Source organism: Zonotrichia albicollis, chromosome 6 (genome assembly GCF_047830755.1).
Source record: "Zonotrichia albicollis isolate bZonAlb1 chromosome 6, bZonAlb1.hap1, whole genome shotgun sequence".
NCBI classification, from domain to species: Eukaryota; Metazoa; Chordata; class Aves; order Passeriformes; family Passerellidae; genus Zonotrichia; species Zonotrichia albicollis.
Window position 1 is genome coordinate 58,444,561 of NC_133824.1, and position 24,254 is coordinate 58,468,814.

General features: G+C 41.7%; 1 protein-coding gene across 4 annotated transcripts in view; it reads right to left on the reverse strand.

The window, feature by feature from the left end:
• PPM1A (protein phosphatase, Mg2+/Mn2+ dependent 1A) overlaps nt 1-13,967 on the reverse strand; it is a 31,626-nt gene extending 17,659 nt beyond the window's left edge. Inside the window, exon 1 of one of the 4 annotated variants that reach the window (XM_074543964.1) lies at nt 13,594-13,967. The gene's annotated coding sequence lies outside the window, so the exon portion shown is untranslated. Of the gene's footprint in view, nt 1-13,254; nt 13,278-13,593 lie in introns of those variants that run through there. The other 3 variants (XM_074543960.1, XM_074543963.1, XM_074543961.1) reach the window with 3 other exon arrangements.
• Nucleotides 13,968-24,254: the final 10,287 nt, after the last annotated feature.

Below are 24,254 nucleotides of genomic sequence, written 5' to 3' on the forward strand. Positions count from 1 at the left end.
TCATGTTCACTGTCATTCATGGTTCTGACAAAAGCCTCTAATAGAACTGTGTATGAAACCAGTTTCAAAGAGGACTTGTTAACTGGCACACATCTGAATGGCTGCTCCCTGCAACTACTGAGCCATGAAAGAGTTCAATGTTTCTAGGACACTGGCATTCCTTTGATCCCTACCTGCTGGCCACAAATTCCTGCTAACACTGCTTTTCTGGTAGTGATGGGAAAATGAAAGCAGAATTATTAGGTGGTTTTTTTTTAAGATGGGGATTTCAGGGGTTTTTGGGTTCGGTTGTTATTCGGCTTTTTTTAAACAGATCAATGATAAGAATGACCAAGAGGATGCCAGAGTCTGCATAAAGGAAAAAGCAGCACTGGATAAACTAGCAGCAGGACTGGGAAGGAACAGAGCAGCTGTCCCTTTAGGCAGCAGCAAGCCATTAGTTTGGCTCAGCCATCTTGTGAAAGCTCATCCTTAGATTTTCGGTTAAATTACGCAGCAGCTTCTCAGATGTCTGTGCTGCAGATTTACTTAAAACCCTCATGTATTCATGCTTCACTGAAAGACAACTGGCCCTGACAAATCTGAGGAAATCTGGGTGGAAATAAAATCACATCTATTGTATATTCTTGTGTGAATCAAGATTCAAGCCAGACCCATACACTGCACACCCTTTCCTCACTGGGATGCGATGCAGCAAATATTCATGCTTAAGAGAATAAGTGATATTTGCAGGCAGTGTAAACTGACTGGTTTATCTTCATGGTTTTCACACCCTAACCATCCAACCCACCCTTCTAATCCACATTGCTTTATTTGTGCATTCATTATTAAAAAATCATACAAAATAGGTCACACATTTTACATACTTGCAAATTATGCCTTGGGAAGAATGAAAGAGCCTGCAAATCACTGTTATACAATACAAAGTAATGGAACAAAACTATGAGCTTTTCTGTTTGAAGACTGTGGACAAAAAATAGCTGTGAAAAGAACCTCAAAACCAGATTTTTACCTGAGGCCCAAACTAACAGCTGCACTAGCAGAAAAATCAGTACACCAGAGGTTTCAGAAATGTTTAGCTTGACCATGGAATATATTTGACCATTTTTTTAAGTGACAACATCACATTTTTATAGCATGCTTTCCCTGCAATACAGCACCAGCCATTAATGACACCATATATCCAACAAAGCTCTTCACACTGTCTCTTCCAGCCACTGTCAACCTTCCTGAAACATCTGTGTTCAAATAAACAGTCCAGAAATGTTTATATTTGATCTCACCACAACAGTGATTCAAATGTGAGGCACGGGGACTGGTTCTGCCCTCTTTGGCTCCCATGCTTTGCTAACAAAAACAAAACACACACTTCAGCTGCAGGGGGATGGCAGCGGCGATTCAGCTCTGCCTCCCCTCACCCCAAAGCCTGCTCTGGAGTTCTGCCTCTCCTCAAGTGAACACAAAATATTGATGGCCAAGCAAGCTGTAACTAACCAACAAAACAGAGGGTGCACCGTGTGTCCTGTCCCAAGCACATGCAGGAGGTTCACATTACTGCAGTTGCTAGGAAAAAAATACGACTTAAGACTTTTTTATCTTCACATGCAACTCTAGTGAAGTCAGAGTGATCAAAATAATTACAGAATGCTGCTATAAATCCTGTGGGTAATATTTTGCTGAATAACACTTTTTATTCATTTTAGGATAGGAGCAGAGTTTAACACTGAATGTTGTCTTTGTTGAGGAGATCATTAAACAGAATGCAGATATTCAACTTTTTCACCTTAATTTAGAGCTCAAAAAGCAGAAACTGCCCTGGCCAATATAATTCTGTGAAGTATTTGACATTGTTTCATTTAAAATAAAACAGGAAAACATTAAGAGCAGGGTACAGTATACTGACCACAAACACTGTCAAAATCTGGACTAAAAAGGGCCATTTTTCTTCTAATCTCTCACCTTAGTATGCACACAACATTCAGAGCTGTGCTTTGTAAACTGCTTGTCCTGCTCAGTAGTTAGAATGTAAATTAGAAATACTTACAGACAGTCTGTGTGAAGTTCTAACAACTACAGAACTTCTAAATTAACAAATCCCTGTCCATTTAAATACCAAATTGCCTTATCCCTTCCCAGAATGAACCCTAAGAGCTGGTGGTCTTTGAAGCTAAACTTTATAGATGAGATGGTGATCCAGGATTCTTCAGGGGTGAGAATTGCCCACCATGGATGAGAATAGAGCTGGGCAAAAGGAAAAACCACATTTTGGCCATGGAACAACTCCTTCAGAAGCTGCCCAGAGCAGGAAGTGATCCCCCTCTGAAAATTGCAATAACAGACTGCACTTGTCTTCCCTGCCATATTCCAGCCAACCAGGCTTTTACCAGAATAGCAATCTAAACCTGCAGGAGAGTAGGCCAGGTTTTCAAAATCCTCACTGTATCTGCAGAAAAAGCATTGCTTACTTGTGGACAGGATGAATGTGCCAGATCTTTAGGTTTTTTCCCAGAATTCCAATTCTCATTCAGAAAAAATTCAGTCAGTTAAAACTGAACCATCTGTGAATTGTGATGAATTGGAGACTACCTGCTACTTCTCCCCCCATATCCTCAATGTGCAGTGAAAACCTGAAGAATTTCAAGAGTCTTAGCTATGAACAAAAAGAATTTTAGTTTTACAAGAAGGGAAGGACACACACAAAAATGCTGACATAAGAAAGCCATGCCTCCTACCTACTAAAATACCTTTTAGAGCTGGTTTTGAGTTCATATCTATGGAAACATCTTTCACACACCTGTGTCCACCTAAATTATGAGCACATTTGTCATTCTTTGATGAGGTGCTTTGTGCACTCCAGTGACTGAGCTGGAATGACACCTTTGGTTAAGCACATAACTCTGTATGCAAATCTGATTAACCTATAGCAGTGCAAGTGCCCAAGTTCCAGCATGACTTTGTTATGTAAAGACACAGAACAGACTGCATGCAATACATAAAAGAGATCCTGAACATGGCTTAACTTAGCCTCTCTTTATGTCTTTAGTCATCTTTCTTAAGAGGAGCCCTCATTTTATGATCTTTATCCCCCAAAGAATTTTACTCTCTTAATCCAGTCACACATTTCTATAATCATGCCAGAAAACTGCAGCCTCATGGCAGGAAACAGAACCAGTCCTCTACCCTGGAAGCCTCAACTTTTGGAAGGCATGAATGATGCTCATATGTACTGAAGGGACAGACATTCTTCCTATTAAAGGCAAAGTAAGAGAAAAGGCACTTTAATTGTGAAGTTTAGTGGCAAAATACACAACCTTTTTTTTTCCTTAAAGCAGGAGCATTCTGAACAGTGTTTTAAGGGTGATGCCTTGTAAAAGGGTCAGAGGTGCAACATTTTCTTCATAAATGCTGGCTCTCACACATCTCATGCTACAACTGCACAGCCATCAGCCAACAAGCCTCAGTTTTAATCTAAAATGATTCTTGGATCACCCTTTCCAAATCAGTGACTTCCATTAGTTTTAGGTCCTAAATAAGAACTTTCTGCAGTCAAAATTTCTGGATTTTGGCTCTGAAGAAGAGAGAGGCATGTGAACAAAAACTAGATGTGAAAATGGACCCCTGTGAACAGAAATGAATGTGCAGGGAGTGCATCTCTGCATCTCCAAGTGCATTTTAACCCCAATTTCTGAAGCACTGATTTTGTGGAGGTCAAACTGAAGGACAGCCTCTCCAGCAAGTGCACAGAAAACTCAAGTTGAAGTTTGCAGACAGAAATTAAGAATACTGTACACAACCTAGAAAAATCAACACAAATAACAAGATCTTGGATAAAACACAAGAGTGCAAAAATTCAGAGGACTGCAGCATTAGAAAGAGAACTGAAATAATGAATGGAGCATGCCAAAGAGTCAGTACTAAACTCCTTGAAAGTAGATGTAGCTGAAGAACAGAGTGGCAAAGAAAAAGGAGGGTAATTAGTATCCCAGGCCATGGAGAACCAGGGACAACCACAGATACACCACTGGAATGCATGAAATCTCTTTGCCCCTTCATTTGTTCCTCAAATTGTGCTATCCAGGCAGCACAACTGCAATGCTTTCTGCTACACAGGAAAATAAATTTTACTGGTTTGCTATTTGCTTGTTCATTTGCCTGAAGGTTCAAATGAACATAAGCCCTAAATTGCTCACAAAGGACAGCTAATGCAATTCCACATACCCCTACAGAAATACAAATTTATTTCTCCAAGGAATTTGGACAAAGATTTGATCATTTTGTCCCAGCAAACTAACCACCCCCATCTGAAACTTTCACTTGAACAATATGTAAATTAATAATCCTTTTTAAACAATGTCCAAGCTGTATTCCTTCCACTAGGATAAGCTGCTTACATGAACCACACTGAAGTCACAGGCACTTGTTGTAACTAAGCTGAGAAATACCCCCACACTCCAATTTCCTGGAATAATTCTCAGTGACATTACACCCTGTGTGCTGTAATGAGGAGCACAAAGAAAGATTACAACCTTTGCTTGAACTACAGGACACAGAGCAAGTCACCAAGTTATACAGACTAGAAAAAGGGCATTTGTTCACTTCAACTGCAGCCTGGTCTGCTGCACTGTTCCCTCTGCCTGGATGCAGTAGCAGACAGCATGTAATGGTGCAAACATGGAAACATTTTCACAAGTTACAGCCTCCTGAATGAAAAACTGACAGTACACACTGGATGCCCCAAATCAATTAATTTTAACAAACAACATGTCAGAGAACATCGCAGGGATCGGAAGAATGACTAAAATAAAACAGAACACGCAGATGAGGAGACATAATTACACCACAGTCATGGGCTGAATGAAGTCATGAAAAAGCTCCTTGCCAATGAAACTATTTAAAAGCTATTGGAGGCTATATGACTGAGTTCTGGCACTCACAGTTTTTGAAACATCAATAAAACACCAAAAAATTACACTTGATGTTTCTGAATGTGTACTTTCAGACACAGAAATATACGGCAGCTAGGAGACATGAACTGTTTATGTAAAAGAAGTAAAAGAAATGAAATACAGAGCTGGGGCTATTTCAATAAACACAGACTAACCCACCACTTCCTCACCAGAACATTTGTTTCTTGGGGATCCAACTGTAGTATGTGTTCTACTTCAGTAAGAAAACTGCAAAAGGAAGAACATAAACTACCCACATGGGTAAGAAAATTTCTAGTAACATGAAGAACTTTTGGTTTAGAACAGATGTAGGAGGTATGGCTTGTGGCAGACTAAAAAAAAAAAAAAACCAACAAAAACCAAAACATCAGAGGAAGCAAGTTAATAACTCTGTATGAAGGAAAGTATGAACTGCTCCAAATTTCCCCAACTCACCCTCCCTCTCTCCTGGTAATTAATATGCAACAGTGATGGCTGTTACAACTTCTCAGCACAGCAGAAAATACTAAATCACAGCACCTCTGATACAAACACCTATGAGCTCTGATCTCTTAATAGCTGCTACAGGCTCTGCCATTTCACTGAGCTAAGTTGTTTGGGGAGTTGATTTTTTTAAAACTTCTGTTTAAAATCCCTTCTCCTTGCTAGGAGCTGACAGCCTTTCCAAATGCCTCCCTGTACTAAGCAGCAAAATATTTGCTGCCACGTGGTGTGTATGGCAGGGCAGGTAGGATTTAGGAGAGGATTATTAAAGCCTTCTGGAACACAGAAGGGAACCATTTCTAAGTTAACACCCTCCCTCCAACAACATGTTTCAGCTTCTTCTTCAAACATTATTTTCTGCTCCTACCTACCTACCTTTCCTGCAGACAACTAAACCTGTTCCAAGGTTAAATGAGAAGCTTCTCAATATTGAGTGTATTTTGGCTGAGGTTCAAACTCTCTCCAGCAGAGACATGTGTAATCTGATTTCTGCAAAAGGAAGCCTTGGACATTGAAATAGATAATTCACCTCTAACAAATTGTTCCTTCAGAAGTTTCAAAGATGGTGATGTCATTTCAAGAATTCTTTAATTTTGAAATCTGGGCAGTTATGGAAAGTTCCTTCCAGAATCACCAAAGGCACTGCTGGGAATGAAAATTCACTGCACTGATTGTGAGAGGAGATACAAGCAGCACCCATGGGTGCCAGTCACTCATCAGGATCCATCCACTAACAGGACTGGCACCCTCAGAACATGATTAAGTATTTCTTGGCCCAGACAGAATTCTTGCTTCTTTCTAAATATCTGTACTACAAATTAGAAGTGGGAAGGTATAAAAAAACCACAGCAGCATCAAAGTATGAGCAGCCCAATCACTCTGAAAAACTATGGAGACAACCAAAGTGGCACTAACAAGAACTATGAAAATCAATGAGGTAGCTCTGCATAAATTCATGTGCTGCTGCCTGAGCAGCATGAGAATGAAAACACCAAAGTCCTTTCTTGAAAGCATTAACAAGCAGAAAACATGTCCATGCTGCTGCTGAGTTCAGCACCTTGCTGGTTATACTTCATTTTCCAAAGATTTCTTACTTAGAAGTGTTGGAAAATAAACAAAAGTCACCCATTTTAGACAAAAAGCTCAGACAAGTGCTTTGTTAACGGCACAGAAATTCCTGCAGGCTCCAGCCAAAATCCAGAGCCTCATTGAAACAACAGAAAAAAAAAGAACTGGAAGATCCAAGGAAGCTGCAGTCTGTGCAGACAGAATTTGGGAGAAAAAAAGGCCTTGCCTCAGTTTATGTAGCAATGAGATGCAGTAAGATTCAAATTTTTTGAAAGAGCAAGGCAAACAAGTGAATTGAAGGATTCTAGGCAGCCTTTCCAACAGAGCTGCACACAGCAACAGCTCCACCACAAAGAAAACATGGCTGAAAAGGAAACAGAAAGGGACAATCCACAAGAATGGAGCTACAGTAAGTTATGAAAGTTGAATTACAATTTTTTCCAGTATTTGTAATACCACGAGTGCTCTGCCACTGTCATTTCTCATCACTGCAGATCATTTCCCCACTCCTAAACATTGTGGGCCTAAGTGAAAATTCCTACTTGGGTACAAGCCACTCAGAGTGCAAGAATTTAACAAATCTGAACATATTAAATTATTCAAATAATATCTAAAATCCTTATTTTCTTTAAATTGCTTTCCTTTAAACTCTTATTTACAGCTTGAAGCCTCAATATCTTCATTCATTGTCAGTTTTACCAAGCAAACAATACCTGCCACAAAAAGAAAGTTAAAGATTCACAGAGGAATGGTTTTTTTTGGAGGAAGGCTCACGTAATTCCACTGCCATTTCTGTGTCAAAGGAGAAAAACCAAACCTAACCAAACAAAAAGCATTTACTTTTTTTTATCAAGTTCAACTAAACCTATTCAGAAAAATCAAGACAACTGGGGAGTCCTAAGCCATTCTGCCCCTACCCAAAAGAGTGAAGATTTGGGGTAAAGAGCCTCTAGAGCTGAGTGGGTTTTGCCCACAATTCTTCTGGTTGTTCAAATGCACCTGAAGCCAAGCTGCTGCCACTTTGTCTTTGTCAGTGTTTTAGCTAAATGTTAAAATAAACCAGGAAAAAGATGCTCCATGGAAAAAGGTCCCAATGGGATTATTTGCTGAAACTTCAAAGACAAAGGGAGGCTCGAATTACAATTTTAAAATCAGTAAAACAGCAACTGCATTAATTGAACTATTCCTGAAATATGGGGAAAAATTATACTCACACAGTCACTCTCAGTCAGGAAACTGCCATATTTTTACAGTTGATATTGTTTGTTGCCTGTGGCAATGTGTACAAATTCTTACAGAACCCCACCATCCCTCTGCTGTATGGTTTCACTGATAACCCCACCACAAACATCTTAACAATTTAGTTAAATTAACAATTTAATACAGTCCTAAATAGTTCAAGAAAACTGAACACGTGGAATCATTCCTCTATCTGCTCCTTAATTTCTCCTCTGTGTGTTTCTAGTTGCTCACCAATGTCACTGCTCCTTTTAAAAACTAATTATTTAAAGCTTTCAAACTTCAGATCTTTTAACTTCAACAAGAAGCACCAGCCAATTATTTATGGTTTGTCTTATAAGCAATTTATTTTAACAATATGGCTGAATGAAACCCAAGTGAAAATAAAGTTTATACAGACAGAGCTTGGGAGTAAAATAAAAATAAACTATTTTGAGAAAACACAACCAGTATGTGTGTGCCCAATAATTAGAAGATGATGTTTGCACGGAGGCCCCAAAACTTCCTGTTTAGTCAAGCACTCAATATTATGAAATAATGGACAAGCAACTTCCCAGACCCTTCACTTCACATGAAAACATTTGTGGGGTTCTAATCTCAGCAACATTAACACTGTTCTGGTGAGGATATAGGAAAAGCAGCACACAGGAGAGATTGAAACCTGATGACTACACACGGGAATAAAATGGCAATAAAATAGGAAATGTTCTGAAGTTACAGCTGGAACCTGGCTTTGCTTGCAAGGAAATGACATCAAAACTATGCCAGAAGCACATTAAGACCTGGAAGTTAAATCCTCAAAGCTTAGGAAAAGCTGGAGTTTGCTCATTTGTACACACACAGAGCTTTTATTTACAAAGCTATTTTGCCCTCACGTCCCCAGCATTCCTATCTCATTAAAAGAACAAGGACAGAGGATGACTGCTGCAATAAAACAGATTTTGCACCCAAGACTACATAAAAATAAACAAATAAAAAAACAACCCTTGTTCTTAGCCTTTTCTGCAGACAGAAGCTTTCAGGAGAGGCAGCTTTCCTGAGGGCACACTGATTGCCAAGCTCACTTCTATCACTACCATGGTAAACAAGGCACTAAAGCTGCTCCTCTCACTTCAAACCAGAGCTCTAAACATTCTGGTCACTTAATGAGGACAATCTTGAATTCACCTCTCCTTCAAAAACCAAAGCAGTGGCAATGCCACCATTTCCTAAGCTTACAGGGCCTTGCCCTGCAGCCTCAGAATGGTTTAGTACAGAGAGCAGCAGCAGTTGATTTTTAACAAGGGTCTGTCCAAATGCTTACTGTAATTGACTGAGGGAACTAGAAAATTATTTACTGACAGCAATTGATTCTTTCTTCATTAAATTTTCCTACAATTTAATGCTAGCTGCTTAACCGCCCACGTTTTTCCATATTCTGCACTCCTTTCCAAAGCCTGGGTTTTACCCAACAGCTGGAGAATTCCTTAAACTCATCCTCAAACACAAAGAGCTCAGGCACAGCTTACACATTTCTCATGGCTACTGCATTTTAGAGCATTTTCTAAGGAAAAAATACCACAGAACTTAATGGACAAATTGTTATGATATATGGTCAAGAAGAATACAGGCTGCCATTTGAATTTCAGATGACAGGGACAGTTGGCAGTAAAAATGAGTTGCACACATAGATACAGAAAATCCTTCAAGTTACAGCTGAGACCCAAATATGAGAGCACATTTCATTCTCTAGGTCACAATCCAGCACGGCACTGAATGTGACAGCAACATCACAAATCTGAGCAGTCCCACATAATTCAGCTGCACGTGGCACATCACCACAGGCACACTGAAGTGCTTTGATTTATTTAAACTGTAGCTATCAAAATAAAAGTTATGCTACACTTGAGTTTGTTTGGTTTGTAAATTATTATCTTAGAAGACTTTAGAGACCTTTCTATCTACTAAAATATTTTTACTTTTGAGAATTAACCTGCTAGCAATGAAAAGAAGAGGCTAATGTACTTTTTGCTCTCTCTGTAAACTGCATTTCTCTACATTTCAATATTGAAACGTGGTTAGCCAATTTTGCTTTTTCCTTCCTGGCACTCTTAGAAGCTCTTTTGATACATACAGATACATACTGCTATAAAGTTTACACTCTAAACAGTAGAAGTGTACTTCATTGCAACTGTCTGTCAGTGCAAGAAGTTTTTATTCTGTTGTTTTAGCCCATATAAACACCTTTCGAGAAGAGCTGTTAAAAAATCAGAGCAACTGTTTCATGTATTTATAAACACACTCTGTTCTGTAGGCTCCAACAGGCAGCTGAAATATCCATTAGTGAATTGTACTGGTATTTGTGTTTAAACACAAACAAAATAAGAAAAAAGATAGCAACTTGACAGAAATCTGTAACTCAGTTTGTGGTTTAACACAGACCAGAGTTTAGCACACAAATATAGAAAAGCAGACCTTGCAGCAGTGGCTTCACACCAGTAACACCCAGTGGTTACTGCCTCTGCCCAGGAACAGAACTCAGCCTACTCACTCCCATGGCATCACCCTGATTACAATTCCCTTGGCCTAAACATTCCTCCCAGTCTTAAGAGTCAAGTGATTTACCCTAGAAATATTAAATCTTATTCAATGCTAAATTGTTCCTTCACAGACAGACAGCAACATAAAGAAGCTCCAAGTAGGAAAGGTTATCTCCACTGTGATCTGCACCACATCATGGCTCAAATATATCAATCCTCCCTTAAAAATATTTTTTAGCACTGGTGAATGGAATGCACATAAAATGTACATTTATGCACGTTCCCTGCATCTTCTAAATATCCTAAGAACACTGTCATTTTTCAGGGATTACATATTGTATACACAGACTTGATACTTTGCATTTGCCATTCATTCATTGAAGAGGATTGTAGTTAAGCATGTGTAAATGTTACAGAACTTTCTTATCCTAGTATTCTAAACTGAAATTTGGATCATCTGATTAAAATTACAGAGATCAGTAAGAGCTCAGCAATCAAGTATTAGCCAAAAAGAGATTAATTTCCAAAAGAACAAATGAGACTACAAGTTGCGTCATTTAGAATGAAACAGATGATACATCAATTTTTTTAAAATAAAAACTGAAAGTCAAGTATGATTTATGAGAAAAGAGGAGCAAAAATGACAAAGGTCCACATGACATAGTAAGAATAAATGCAGTTTGGCTCAGGTTTAACTATGATAAACCACTACTGCCCTGAATTCAAACATTACTACTATTTAAGTCCTTAAAATGTCTCTGGTTTGCAAAGGTAAAATGAAAACAGTTATTTTACAGTACTTCCCATTTTAAAACTTGTTTATTAGCATAACCCACATCATTCCATCACTTAGTTGCAATGCTGATCTGCTCAGCCAATTACGTAATATTTTGTACATCAGAATTGACCTGAACACAAAAAAATTAAGCCAGTAGCAATGTCAACATTTTAGTAAGAAATATGCTATTCTTGAATTGTTTATATTTAGGTCATCTTGTAAAAGCAGCTGCTTTAGATTCCCTACTTCCACTAAAAAAAAAAGGCAATGAGATCTCTTATTGACAGCTGCATTCAAAAACATAGCAGTTACATAAGTTTGCAAATTACACTGTGCCAGAGTTAAATATCTAAGCATTTTAACGACAGTTCTCAAAATGCTACCTCAGCAAGAATGACTCAACTCCACTGGATAAGCTGCACTCCAGATAAGAAGCAATGAGCTTGATTTTTATAGAAAAAAAAACCAACAAGCCCAACTTTCAGTATTCTGCTTTAATTCAAATTGCCCTGAGTGAGTTCTGCTTGTTTGGACCTGCAAGCTTTGCCACTCATTTGGCATTTCCATCTCTCCTTGCTTTCAACAAAAGTACCCCGAGCAAGCCTAGAGACAGTTAAGGAAATACCTGGAAAACAGGAATAGTTTTCTACTGTACCTCCAGGGGAGAGATTTACCTGACAACCACCAGGCAGAGGACTAGACCTGAAAACCAGAGCTAGGCCTTGCTTGTATATGAGAAAACATGGCTATGCCAAGGGAGAGCAGAGGCCAGACAAACTCTCTCCATGTTCATCCGAGGATTTTAACAAAGATCTCTGTGAGAAAAACATTAATAATTGGCACAATGCATCAGCAAGTCTTTTAGCCCAGTCTCATATACAAAAAGGAGATCCAGAAAATTTAGGGAGTGAAAACTTTAGGAGCAGATAATGCTGGTGCACCAATCCAAGCTGCTGTCCTTTAACACCTTCCCTCTGAACACTGCTGTGACTGGATAGGCAAAACTTCGCTGGCCCACGTTTTCTCTGATGTTATTCACAGAAGAAACTATGAACAGCAACAGATGGGAAGCTATCAGAGAAGAAATGTGGCTCGAAATTGCAAAAGAATTGACCAAATTCTGGGTAATTTGGCAACTCACTCAGGGTGCTGAGTTAAATCCAGCCTTAATTCCACCAGTACCTCACCAAACCTGCTTCAGCCACCTAATCAATTACTGAAACAGCTCAGCAAAGTGCCACAAGGGCTCATATTTGGAAATTCATTCCCTAGAATCACAACAGTTAGAACTTCTAGTTCATAAATTGATTCTGCTTACTCTGATGCTAAATATCACAATCTAAGGAAAACATATCACCTACCTTCCTTCCAGCTACTGCTCTTGTGATCTAAAACTGCTTTCTGCTTAACAAAATAAAAATTTCCTTTGGATGGACAGTTTAAGGACCTTAAACTTTAAGGTTATCACAGAGGCCACCCCAGTGCAAGCACTTTTCCATTTGACAGAAGCTATAGCTCCAAAAAATTTAGTTTTTCCCAAGTGCTACTGTAAACTTAAACATTAGTTCTGTACCCTCATAATTTTGCCATCCACATGGCAACACTAAGAAATATTTTAATCGTACCAAATAAATACAAATACATATCGAACAAATGTCTGCAAAATCAATTCTCCTGAAACTGTCAACCTCTAGCTGTTGTATCACAGCTACCAGAACACAATCTAATGTCACAAAAAGCTCAGACCTATGCTCAGAACTTCTGGCATTTCACATGCAAGCCCAATTCCCCAGCACATCGCCGCACAACTTTCCCAGCGAGGCCAGCATTTTCCTCCACGGCCTTTCACCACGCACGCCGTGACAGATCACAGACCGTCAGCGCAACCTTTGCTCACGACATTGTTTTCAAAGGCACCGAAACCTCTCACAAACTTTAAACGCCCGAAAGGCGTTGGCGAGGGAAAGCCGCCCGCTGCCTCACAATGTCACTATTTGGGGAGCGCTTGATGCTCCGACCCTCGCCAGGGTGGGGTGCTTTATAAATAGATGCGTGGTGCTGTTTTTTCTTTATTTTTTTTCTTCTCCCCCCCCCCCCAGTCAGTGCCGTGCCCCGAGCGTCAGGGCGGCGATGGGAGAGGAGGCTGTTTATAGCCTTTATTAAATGAACTCTGGGCGAGGAAAGGAGGGGGCAGGGAGAAAGGGAAAGCTGCTGCTCCTACCTGAGCCAGGCCCAGACCCCGCTCGCTGCTCGCCCTCCTCCCGCCGTGCCCGGGGGGCTCCGGGGACACCCCCACCCTCAGCGGGCGCCTGCAATGCAGGGGGCTCCCGGCAGCGGCATCCCAGCGGGATCGCTCCCCCCGTCCCCTTCCCCATCCATCTCCCTCCCTCCCTGTGGCCGCCCGACCCGCTCCCAGCTGTGCCGCCGGGGATGGCGCCGAGCTCCCGCGCTCTCCGCGCTCCGCCGCCCCCGGTTGTTTACAGGCCCCGGGGCCCCGCAGCGCCCCGGCCCTGCCGCCCCCTCACCCCGCCCCGGCCCCGCACTGCGCAGCGCCACTTACCCCCCCGGCCGCGGCGTCGGCGCCGGCTGTGCGGGCAGGGCCGCGCTCCCGGCGGTGCGCGGGGGAGAAGGGGAAGGAGGGGGGACAAGGAGGAGGAGGAGGAGAAGGAGGGGGGCACCCGGCTGGCGGCCTCGCCTCAGCTCATTCACAGGGCGGCTCTGTGCCCAGGGGGAGCCCAGCGCTCATCTCGCCCCCTCCGCCGCCGCCGCCGCCCCCCCCCCCGTCCCCGTCCCCCGCCGGAGCTGCTCCGCGCCCACCCGCGCAGCGCTGCGCGGAGCGCCGGCCGCGGACGGACGGACGGACGGGCGGACACACGGAGACACTCGCACTGCGCTGCCGCCGCCGCCGCCCCTCTGCGCAGGCGCGCACGCCGCAGGGGAGGGGAGGCGGGAGCGCGCGCGCGCGCCCCCGCGCCCTTTCCCTCCTCGCCGCCTCCCCTCCCCCCGTTAAAAAAAAAAAAAATTAAAAAATCAAATAATTAAAACACCCCAAAAGCGGCAAATTGAGCTTTTTCAGATTAAAAAAAGAGAGAGTTAAAAAATATATATAAGGCGGAAAAAAAAAAAAAGCAGCACCCCGGCAGGGTACCCGGATGTCGGACGGAGTAGGGCCGTTACGGGTATTACATCACCCTCCGCCCCGGGTCCCGCGCCGCGCCGCGCGGGGCGGTGACGTCATCGGCCCGCCCCTGCCCCTGAGGGGGAGAGGCTGGCGCGAGAGCCGGGGCGGGTGTTTCCCATCCCGATCCAAATCGCGATCTTCATCCCGATCCAAATCGCGATCCGCATCCCAATCCACATCCCCATCCCGGTCCTGCTCCGATTCCAATCCACATCCCGGTCCCGGTGCGGTGGCGGCATCAGCTCAGCCCACCTGAGGACGATGGAGCGCGCAGTGGGTCCCGAGCCGCTGGCGGGATCAGACTCGTCTCCCCTAATCACAGAATCATTTAGGTTGGAAAAGATCTCTGGGATCATCGAGTCCAACACTACCTTGTCAACCAGACCATGGCACTGAGTGCCGTGTCCAACCGTTCCCTATCGATTCCATCGCCTCCCTGGGCAGCCCGTTCCAATGTCTAATCACCCTTTATGTGAACAAATCCCTCCTGATGTCCAGCCTGGCACAGCCTGTCACTCTATCCTCTGCTCCTGAGGGACTCACGCTCGCCTGAGCCGGAGCCCCGCAGGATTTCCCGTTGGAAGCACAACCGCTGGCAGAATCAGCAGCGGATTACCAGTAATGAACGCATAATGGGTTTAATAATCCCACGGGTTTCAGCCCCCTTTGATGAAGGCTGGCCTGTGGACAAAAGACATGGGAGTGTGTTCATGGAGCGACTTCCCCATCAGCCTGCGGGGAGCACATTGAGAGGAGAAGCTTTTAGACAAATCTCTCTTTTGTCTCAAGGAGGGGAGGAGGACGCCCGAGGAGGCTGCTATGGGAGGGGGTGATTCTGGGAGGAATGGCTGATTCCAGCAAGCCAGGGTTAAACCTTGTGGCTGGGAATTTCTGAGGTAGAGTGGGTGCCAGGAGTGCTTCGAGGGGAGGATCAGGAATGCACGGTAGCTCTGAGGATGTGAAGAAGGAATTGAATACATAGGGAGAGATGCTGAGAGCTGGGAAAGGTGAAGTGGGTGCTTGGCAAGGTTGTCTAGATAGTTTCCATCTTGACCAGTAATGGCAGCAAACAGCCATATGTTACGGCTTTAAACTGAGACTAGCTTTAGATTGGAAATTATGAAGAAATTTACTGTGAAGGTGGTGAGGCCCCGGCAGAGGTTGCCCACAGAAGCTGTGGCTGCCCCATCGCTGGAAGTGTCCCAGACCAGACTGGACAGGGCTTGCAGCAAACTGGTGTAGTGGAAGGTGTCCCTGCCCATGGCAAGGGCTGGAACTGGATGGTCTTTAAGGTCCTTTCAAAATCAAAGCATTCCCTAAACTGAACGTTTGGAGAGGCCTCCAATTGCAGGTTTTGTTCCCACTGTTGACGGCCATTAGTGCAGTTCATCAGTGATTCAGGACAATTTACAGCAAAACCCTCCCAAGAGTGATAGAAGAGCTGTGAAAAATACAACCAAACCTCATTGCTCTATGGCTTTCCTGTGACAGATGAACTGACCATGTTTTGGTACAATTGCAGAATCTCCATTTCCTGTCGCTGCCTGTGGCTGGATGGAATGTTTGGACCCAATCTCCCTGTATTCAGCCTAATCGTGATCCTTATCATGATGCTGAGCGCTGCTCAATGTTCTGGTAACCATTAAGGGCCTTTAGTTTAGAAATCTCAGGCCTTTATTGTTAAATGCAATGAAATTTGTTAGTGGAAACAGACCTTTAGAGACATTTAAATGCAAGTCCTAATTCTTCCCTTCCCAAGATTACACAGAATTGCTCCTGCAAGCATGTGACACGTTTCTTTACCTTCAATTTTTCACCCCTCTTTTCCACTTTAATAAAGCTCTCCTAGCACGTCAAATTATATACAATTATGGATTTCATTTAGATTCCGTGATCTGTGTTTTGAGTGTTTTTTTTTAAATTAAAACAATGAAAACATGCCCCTGTATCTTTTTGGCAATGCCCTCATTTTAAGCTGCAAGAATGTAATGACAGCAGAGAGTTTGCTGCTCTCATTTGCTATTTATACATTTTTCAGGGGAAATTGGACTGAGTTAAATTACTGTAATATTTTCTTAAAGCATCATTTTTATTTAGCTCCCTAGATTTGCTCGGCCTGTTGCACTGACAATGGTAACAAATATTTACAAGAAATTCAAGCATCACTTTTAATTAGGATAAAACAGATGTGTATATAGTATCCCTCTACTAAATGTATTTGTAGTTGATAAGATTGCATATCCCAGAGTACAACTGTTTATTTTCTCTTTAGCTGTACACCAAGTTGTGATACAGATGGTTGGGACCTGTAGTCACCACACTCATTAGCAAGACAGTAACAAGAACCATTGTGAAACTCAACTCTGTATCATAAATCATTTATGAGTTATTGAGAAGGATCATATTTCACTGTTTGGAACAAGAAAATTCTTGTAGCATTATAGTCATATTTAAAATGATATGCTGTTCCCCAGCCTATTTTTAGAAAATGTTATTTTGGACAGTTTTAATTCTGTTTCCTGTTACAGCTTTTTAAAAGTCTTTAGATGGATGGTAGTTTCCAAGAGTATTTCTAAAAAAAAATATATATATAAACCCCTGGGTATCTAAATAAGCAGCTTTTTGTCACCAATGCACACTCAGTTATTGCAGGCAGGAGGATGACTTTGTCCTGTCTATTCATTAAAACTCAATTTAGAAAATTCCACACTTGGCCTGATGAGGCTGTTCCCAATGACATCATTTCCCATAAAGGAGAAAATGGGGCCACAGTGGCTGCTGGGGTCACATGGCAATGGAGCTGCACTTTGGAATCAGCTTCCATCACAGGGGCCATATTCTGTACAAACCTGCTGTAACCTCTGCATGCTGCATTGCCCAACAGCCCTTTTAACTCTTCCTGGTTTAATACCAGTGATTAAACTTCTTTCATTGTAAGGTATATCATGGAGTATCACAGTTTTGTCTGTGGTTGCTTCAAATAAGGGCTTTTAATACCAATATCACAGAATCACAGAATCATGAAACAGCCAGGTTGGAAAGAACCTCTGGGGATCACCCAGTCCAACCCCCTGCCAAGGTATGGTCACCTGGAGCAGTGACACAGGAACACATCCAGGTGGGCTGGAATGTCTCCAGAGGAGACTCCACAACCTTCCTGGGCAGCTGGTTCCAGTGCTCTCACTGTCCAGCAGCTCTCACAGCTGCTCACTGTCAATGTGAGAAGTTCTTCCTCCTGTGGTGGTGAGCCTTGCTGTGTTTTAGTTCATGGTCTTTTCTCCTCATCCTGTCTCTGGGCACCACCAGAAAGAATCTGGTGCCATTCTCATGGCATCCACCTCTGAGTTATTTGTATGCATTGATGAGATGCCCTCCCAGTCTCCTCTGAACTAAACAGGCCCAGCTCCCTCATCTCTCCTCATTAGAGGGATGCTCCAGACTCTTGATCATCCTTGTGGCCTCTGCTGGACCCTCTCCAGTAGCTCTTTGTCTTTCTTGAACTGAGGAGACCAGAACTGAATATTCCAGGAGTTCCTTTCTGCTACCCAAAGCTAAGAAAAAGAAGCTCCAAGACTCCTCTGACACCAGCACCTAAAAATATTTCCTGAGTTGCCCAGGATCAGGCAGAAAAGGGTGGAAGCACAGGTGTCAACCCAAAGATGTTCAGGAGAGTCACAAAAGACAATAATGGTTTATTTTGCATGGATTTGAGGTCTTCACATATGGCCTCACTAGGGCAGAGTAGAGGTGGAGGATGGATCACTGTTGTGTAGCACCATTTAGATTTCTTGACCTCTCAGAGAAAACAACTGAACTCTCTCATCTGAAACCTTCATTTCAGCTCCCCTTACTGTCCCTGTTTCTCCTCTCTTTTATGATCTGCCATGAATATCTCATGTAGGTGGGAAATAATGCATTTCAAGCTACTCTGCAGCCTAAAAAGTTGGTAAACTGTGGGGTTTTGTTTGGAGAAGGATTTGTATCACCTGGTAATACTCATCTAAATATTAGATGTATAATCAAGCTGTTGTCCAGGTTGCCTTGGTTTGGTGGAAGGAGACAGGTGATCATTACTGTCATGTTTTTGCCAGTGCCTGGAGCAGGTTGGGTGAGTCCTTTGAGGGTGGCTTTTTTCTCTTCAGCAGTTTCTGTGAGTTCAGAAGAAGCTGAAATGACTACTTAGACTAGATCCTTAATTTTTAGATAGCTAAAATTAATCCATTACCTTAGATCTTAGAGATGCTTAGAGGTTATCTACAGAAATCTTCATATTAATGAAATGTGGGACCTGTAATAATGGGATGTTGCCATAACTTCATGCTTGGCTTGGGAAGTATTGATCCCCATCCCTTCTCCAGGGGGCTGCACCTAATTTTGGGATGCCAAAGCCACATGGATGATTACCCTGCAGGTTTTCCTTGTCCTGGTGCTATTCCTGCAGCACCTGGTGTGATGGCACCTGTAGGGATGTGCTCAGGCAGCTGTGCCTTTGGGAGCTCCATAAAATGCTGGCACTGTGGTGATGATTATTAATCACATGATGTTTAAATCATCAAAAGCACACACCTAGGGTGGATCCTGCATTCAACCTGAATTTATCTGAAGGATGTCACAAAGATTTTGGTCAGCACATATGAACATTCTGCATTCCTGAAATGCAGCACTTTTGGTTTAATTCCCTTTCTGCTGGACTTCTGAAAAGTGCTTCCCAACCTGCCATACTTTGTTGCCTCTGAGACTAGATCCATGCTCTGATTACTTTAAAAAACAACAGTTATGACCTCATTTAAAAACCAAATGCTGGTAATTTTCAAACTACAAAATTAGGTACAAAATCATTAGGGCATCACAATGTGGTTTTCTTATTTTAGCTGTAAGAGAAAGCAAATGATGCTCAGTCATGAGTTTTATTTTTCCAGGGAGAATTTGCTGATGGAAGTAACCTATAATTCAAGAAAATCAGCAAAAGCAAAGTACAGTAAAGACCAATATATCAACAGAAGTAAAATCCTTTTATGCTGAAAATTAATATAAAATATATTCAATATAGAAGCACAATAAAAATACAAAGCTTGTAAAAATAAGCACAATAAAATATAAAGTACAATAAATAAAAACATAATACAAAATAAAACATATAAAATGCAAGCATATAAATTATATATTATAAATTTATAAAAGATAAAAAGAAGAATAAAGGCAATATATTTACCATCAATATAAATAAGAGTATACAAATATTAATAATATTCTAACATATTGGGGAAGGGTCATCCCTCAATTTTTCTCTTTTTTGTATATGAAATATGGGAAAAGCATGGCATCTCCTAATTTCTTCAAAAGCCCAAAGATGACAAAAATCCAGGCAGCTCAGAAAGAGAAATGCAGTTTATGAAGGTTTTCAGGGTTCATCTGCAAAGCACCTGCATTTCACATGGTTCCTTCTATCTGTAGCAAAATGTCACCAAAGACCCAGTGGCTAGGAAAATTTACTTTTCCTGTGACATGGGGAAATTAAAAAAGAATATCTATATAGTCTACAGGAATTTTAAAGAAAATGAAAAATGAGGGGAAAGAAGAAAAACATTTAAACAGTGATTTTTTTTTTTTCCCTTTCCCTTTCCCTTTAGAATCTCTGCTGCCTTGGTAGTTGAAATGGAAAAACCTTGCTAGAAAGTCTGTGTGTCCTGAACTTGTTATGGAAAAAGGGATAAATTAACCGTGTTTGATGCCTGCAGAAGTGCTGGCATGGCTTGCCTGGCTATGCCAATGCATTTTGGCCCCTGTCCCTGAGCTCTCCACCAGTTTCTCAGCAGTACAATGCACATGGGCTCCTTGGGACCATCTGTGCTTCTCCAGCACAGAAACCATCAATCAGCTTAAAGCCACATTGGGAGACAGCATAAGTTGATTTGAAGTATTTAAAAGGCTGGGGCAGATTAGAACACACCAGGACTCCAGCAGGGATACCTTCCACAGTTCCTTCCATGGAGGAAGGAGGATACACTTCATTTAATGGAGGGTACACTTCATTTAATCCTCATCCCTGGGCACCAAGAAGTGTCTTGGTATTCCATTTCTCACAGTCTGATTCTCTTGACAAGATCTTCTTTTGCTACAAGGCAAGCTGTGAAGTGGAGAACCCAGAATATTTTATCAGTCATGATAAAAACAAGAGCAGGCTCTTGGTACTGAAGTGATTTCAGCTTTTATGATAAGAAAAAGAAAGGCCCAAAGCAAGGAGGCCCGGGCCGAGCAGGAGCGATCCCATCGAGGATGCTGCAGCACCGCCCTGGGGCTGCTCAGCAGAGATGTCCCGATATCCCAGATGGAGCAACATGGGTTCAGTGAGTCAGAAGCCCCTTTTTATCCTGTTTTTGTCCCTTTGGATTGGTTTCTTTTTGTATCCTTCATTTGCATGAAGGTTTAAGGTGCTTGATTGGCCCATTACAGTTCTGTCCAGGCTGGCTCGTGGTGCACTTTCCTTAGGTGTATTATAGTATTTCTTATAACTTATAATATTTCTTATAACTCCCCTTTTGACCCCTTTTACAATATAGTAACCAAACTAACAGTACATCCTTAACAATCTATCAATTATTTTACAACAGTTTCTAACCTATTTTTAACAAGCCAGGCTTTCACCTATTCTGTTCATTAGACTCTCTTCTCTTTTCAAAATGTGAGAGAATTTTCTGGTTTTGTTTGTTCTTGGTCCGTGCAGGGAGCCCGGTGACAAAGCTGCCACTGACCTCGCAGGATCAATCCCCCAGTCATTAGCGTGTTGTAAAAACTGCTCTTAGCCAGCCAATTGTAATGGGCCTGCCCACAATTGCCGGGTGTTTAACCTAGGAATTAGCTTAGCAATCACAGCCGAAATTACATGAGAGACTGGCGAGGCGTAAGAATACTTCATCCTGACTCATCGAGAGTCTTATGATGCTCTTAGGGGGTTTATGATTATTAACATCCAGGCAAGAGACACTGAAGTTTGAAAAAGACTGAAATTTCCAGATGTGAGGGAGATTAGTTTGGATGAAAGGATAAGATTTATATTCTGTAAACTCCCTTTTTTCCCTTTTGTCTTACCACTCCTTTTCTTTCAATATGTAGTCATTTTCTTTGTACAATCACACACAATTTATGCTTTACTACGTTCATTCACATAAATGTGTTTAATCAGTTGTCTCTTTTAACAAGCTGTTAGCTGGGACACAGCTGAGCAGATTAATTTTTTTGTGTCAATTAAACAGTTAAATTAAGCTAAAAGCAACGTGTCCGAGTCAAATAACCAAGGTAGGGAGATATTTAACATTTTAACATTACTCAGTATTTTGCAAAATAAGTTTTCCACAGTACCAAGGGCTCTGGAGAGCCCCTGATTTACAGGATAATCCTGGTCTGGAGCTGGATTTTTGCCATCCATGCCTTTTTTTTATTTGACAGGATAACCAAAGTTTAAATTTAGTTTCATTACATAGGTGCTGAAGGGGTATGACTAAGAAGTAAAGACATTGTTTCATGTTTGCTGGCATAAGGGACATGGTAAAAATGGATATGAGATCACAAGTTCCATGTGTTGGCTTTCTTAGGAAAGCAAAACAAGCAGCAATTTGGATTTTTAGCATTTTATGACAACCTTCACCCTGCAGTGATGATGTTCTGTTTTGTTGGGGATGGTGCAGAACAAAATATCAGCAAAACAACAGGGGCCATTATGAAAAGAAAGTTCTTGTTGTGCATTTTAAACCCAGAGGTATCAGGAAAGGAAGATTTGTATTGCAGGTCACATTAGCATGCATTCTTTTGGAGAACATTTAAGGTGCAGCTTCATATCAGAGGATTACTCAAAACATGGATGCTGCTTGGAGATAATCCAAGACTCCACCCTAACCAGAGAAGTATCCTTCCTTCTCAGGAAATTTCAGTTAATCCAAGGGATTAGGACAGCTACTTCTCCAGGGATTGTGAATGTGATTTCTTTTAGGGTTTTGAAACAAGTTTGTTTCCTTGCTTGTTTTCTTTCTTTGTAGTATATGATTCCCATATTTATTAAAATAAATCAGTGTTTCCATTCTCCTCGTGTGTGTAACGGCATTCACAATGTTTTTACAAAATCATTGGCCTTTTTTTCATTTTTCACCTTCATAGGAATTATCAAAATAATTGGCCAGTACTTGACATTTATTGTGTTGTAATTACTCCCTTGTGTTGTTTTCCTCTGTTTCATGTTGATGATAAATAATAGGATCCCTTGTAAGAGACAAGATAAGGAAGGAAGAGGGGAAAAAAGCTTGTCTTACAAAGAAAAATGATGAGGTGGAAAAGGGAAAGCAGTGGCCATGTTAATTCACAGCAGTCTGCTGAAAACAGGATTGGAACCATTAGCTCACTCTACAGAGGTCACAGAATTGCCATTCTATGACATAAATTTCAATTATTATAGGCAATGTCTCAACATGAAAACAGCAGTTGAACTGAGCTGAACTCACATTAGACAAAAGGCTCATTACCAATAACACCTGGCAAATGGGAATTTTCCTGCAAGTGCAAACTGAAAAATGGAGTTACAACCCCCAGAACATTGAGCAAACTCCTGCTCTGCTGGTGACCCTCTGGGCATGATTTGTGACTACTCAAAAGAGAGCAGTTCTCATCTAACTGCAGAGACAACCTACTGAGAACTCATAGTTTTAAAAAAAGGCAATTTCTAGTGTCACCTACAAAACCAAAGTTTAGTATCTTTTTTGAACGTGAATCCTAAAAGCATTGAAGTTGATCCAGTGCCTTTCAAGTTAAGCTCAAGATTCCCACTGACTTCATCGAGTCTGGATTGGGTTTAAATTTCTAATTCACTCATTAGAACTGTCAAAGTAACTTCCATCAGGTTAAGCTGCATTAATGATCCAGTAGTCACTTCCCATAACATCATGGAATATTTTTGGTTGGAAGGGACTTCTGGAGGTCACCTAGTTCAATGCCTGGCTCAAAGCAGGCCCAATGAGGAGTTGCTTAGGTTTTTGTCCAGCTGAGCCATAGAACCTTGGTGTATCCTGAGTTGGAAAGATCATGGAATCCAGATGCTGACCTTGCACAGGAATCCCACCCTGTGCCTGAGAACATTGTCCAAACCCTCCTTGAGCTTTGGCAGGCTTGGTGCTGTGCCCACTGCCCTGGGGAGTCTGTTCAGTGCCCAAACACCCTCTGGGTGAAGAACCTTTTCCTGATATTCAACCCAAATGTCTTTGAGAATGGAAATCTCACCCGACTGGACAACAAATTCTTGTTTCCCACCAGAATTTCCTGTGTCATAATTTGTGTTTTGTCTAATCACTTTGTATCTCTGTAAAGAGTCTGTGATTGAAGGCAGCAATAAAACCTTCCCTTATCCTTCTGCCCTTACAGCTGAGCAATGACAGCTCTCTAAGTCTCTCTCCACCTTTGTTGCCTCCACTGCACTTTCTCCAGAACATTCATGGATTTACTTACCCAGAGCAGGTAACAGTAGGCTGCTTAAAGAGCTTTGATTTAAATACCCATGGCCAGGATCTTGCCTGTTGCTGTGACATGTGAAATGCTTTTTAACATCATTAAAAATCCTGTAAACCCATGCAAAATAAACCATTATTGTCTTTTGTGACTCTCCTGAACATCTTTGGGTTGACACTTGGGCTACCACCCTTTTCTGCCTGATCCTGGGCAATGCAGGAAACATTTTTAGGAGCTGGTATTAGGAAGAGCAGTCTTGGCTTAGTTTTGTGTTGCTGTCGAGGTGGTCACAACACAAAGTAGAGACCACAAGCAGTCTCAGTTGGCAAGTCTTTATTATTGAACATGGCTGACTTTTATACACTTTTTAATTGTTTATGCTTTTTTTACTTTAACTGTTGGTTACAATAAGTCAACATAAAACTATTGGTGAAAAGTTATAGTGACTTTGACTTTTTAAAAATACTTTGTTTAGCTGCAAAGTTCTTATCTTTCTTCTCTGTCTCCTTAGTTACAGCTTTAGAAACAGTTCTTTATCAGCTTCTTCTTAC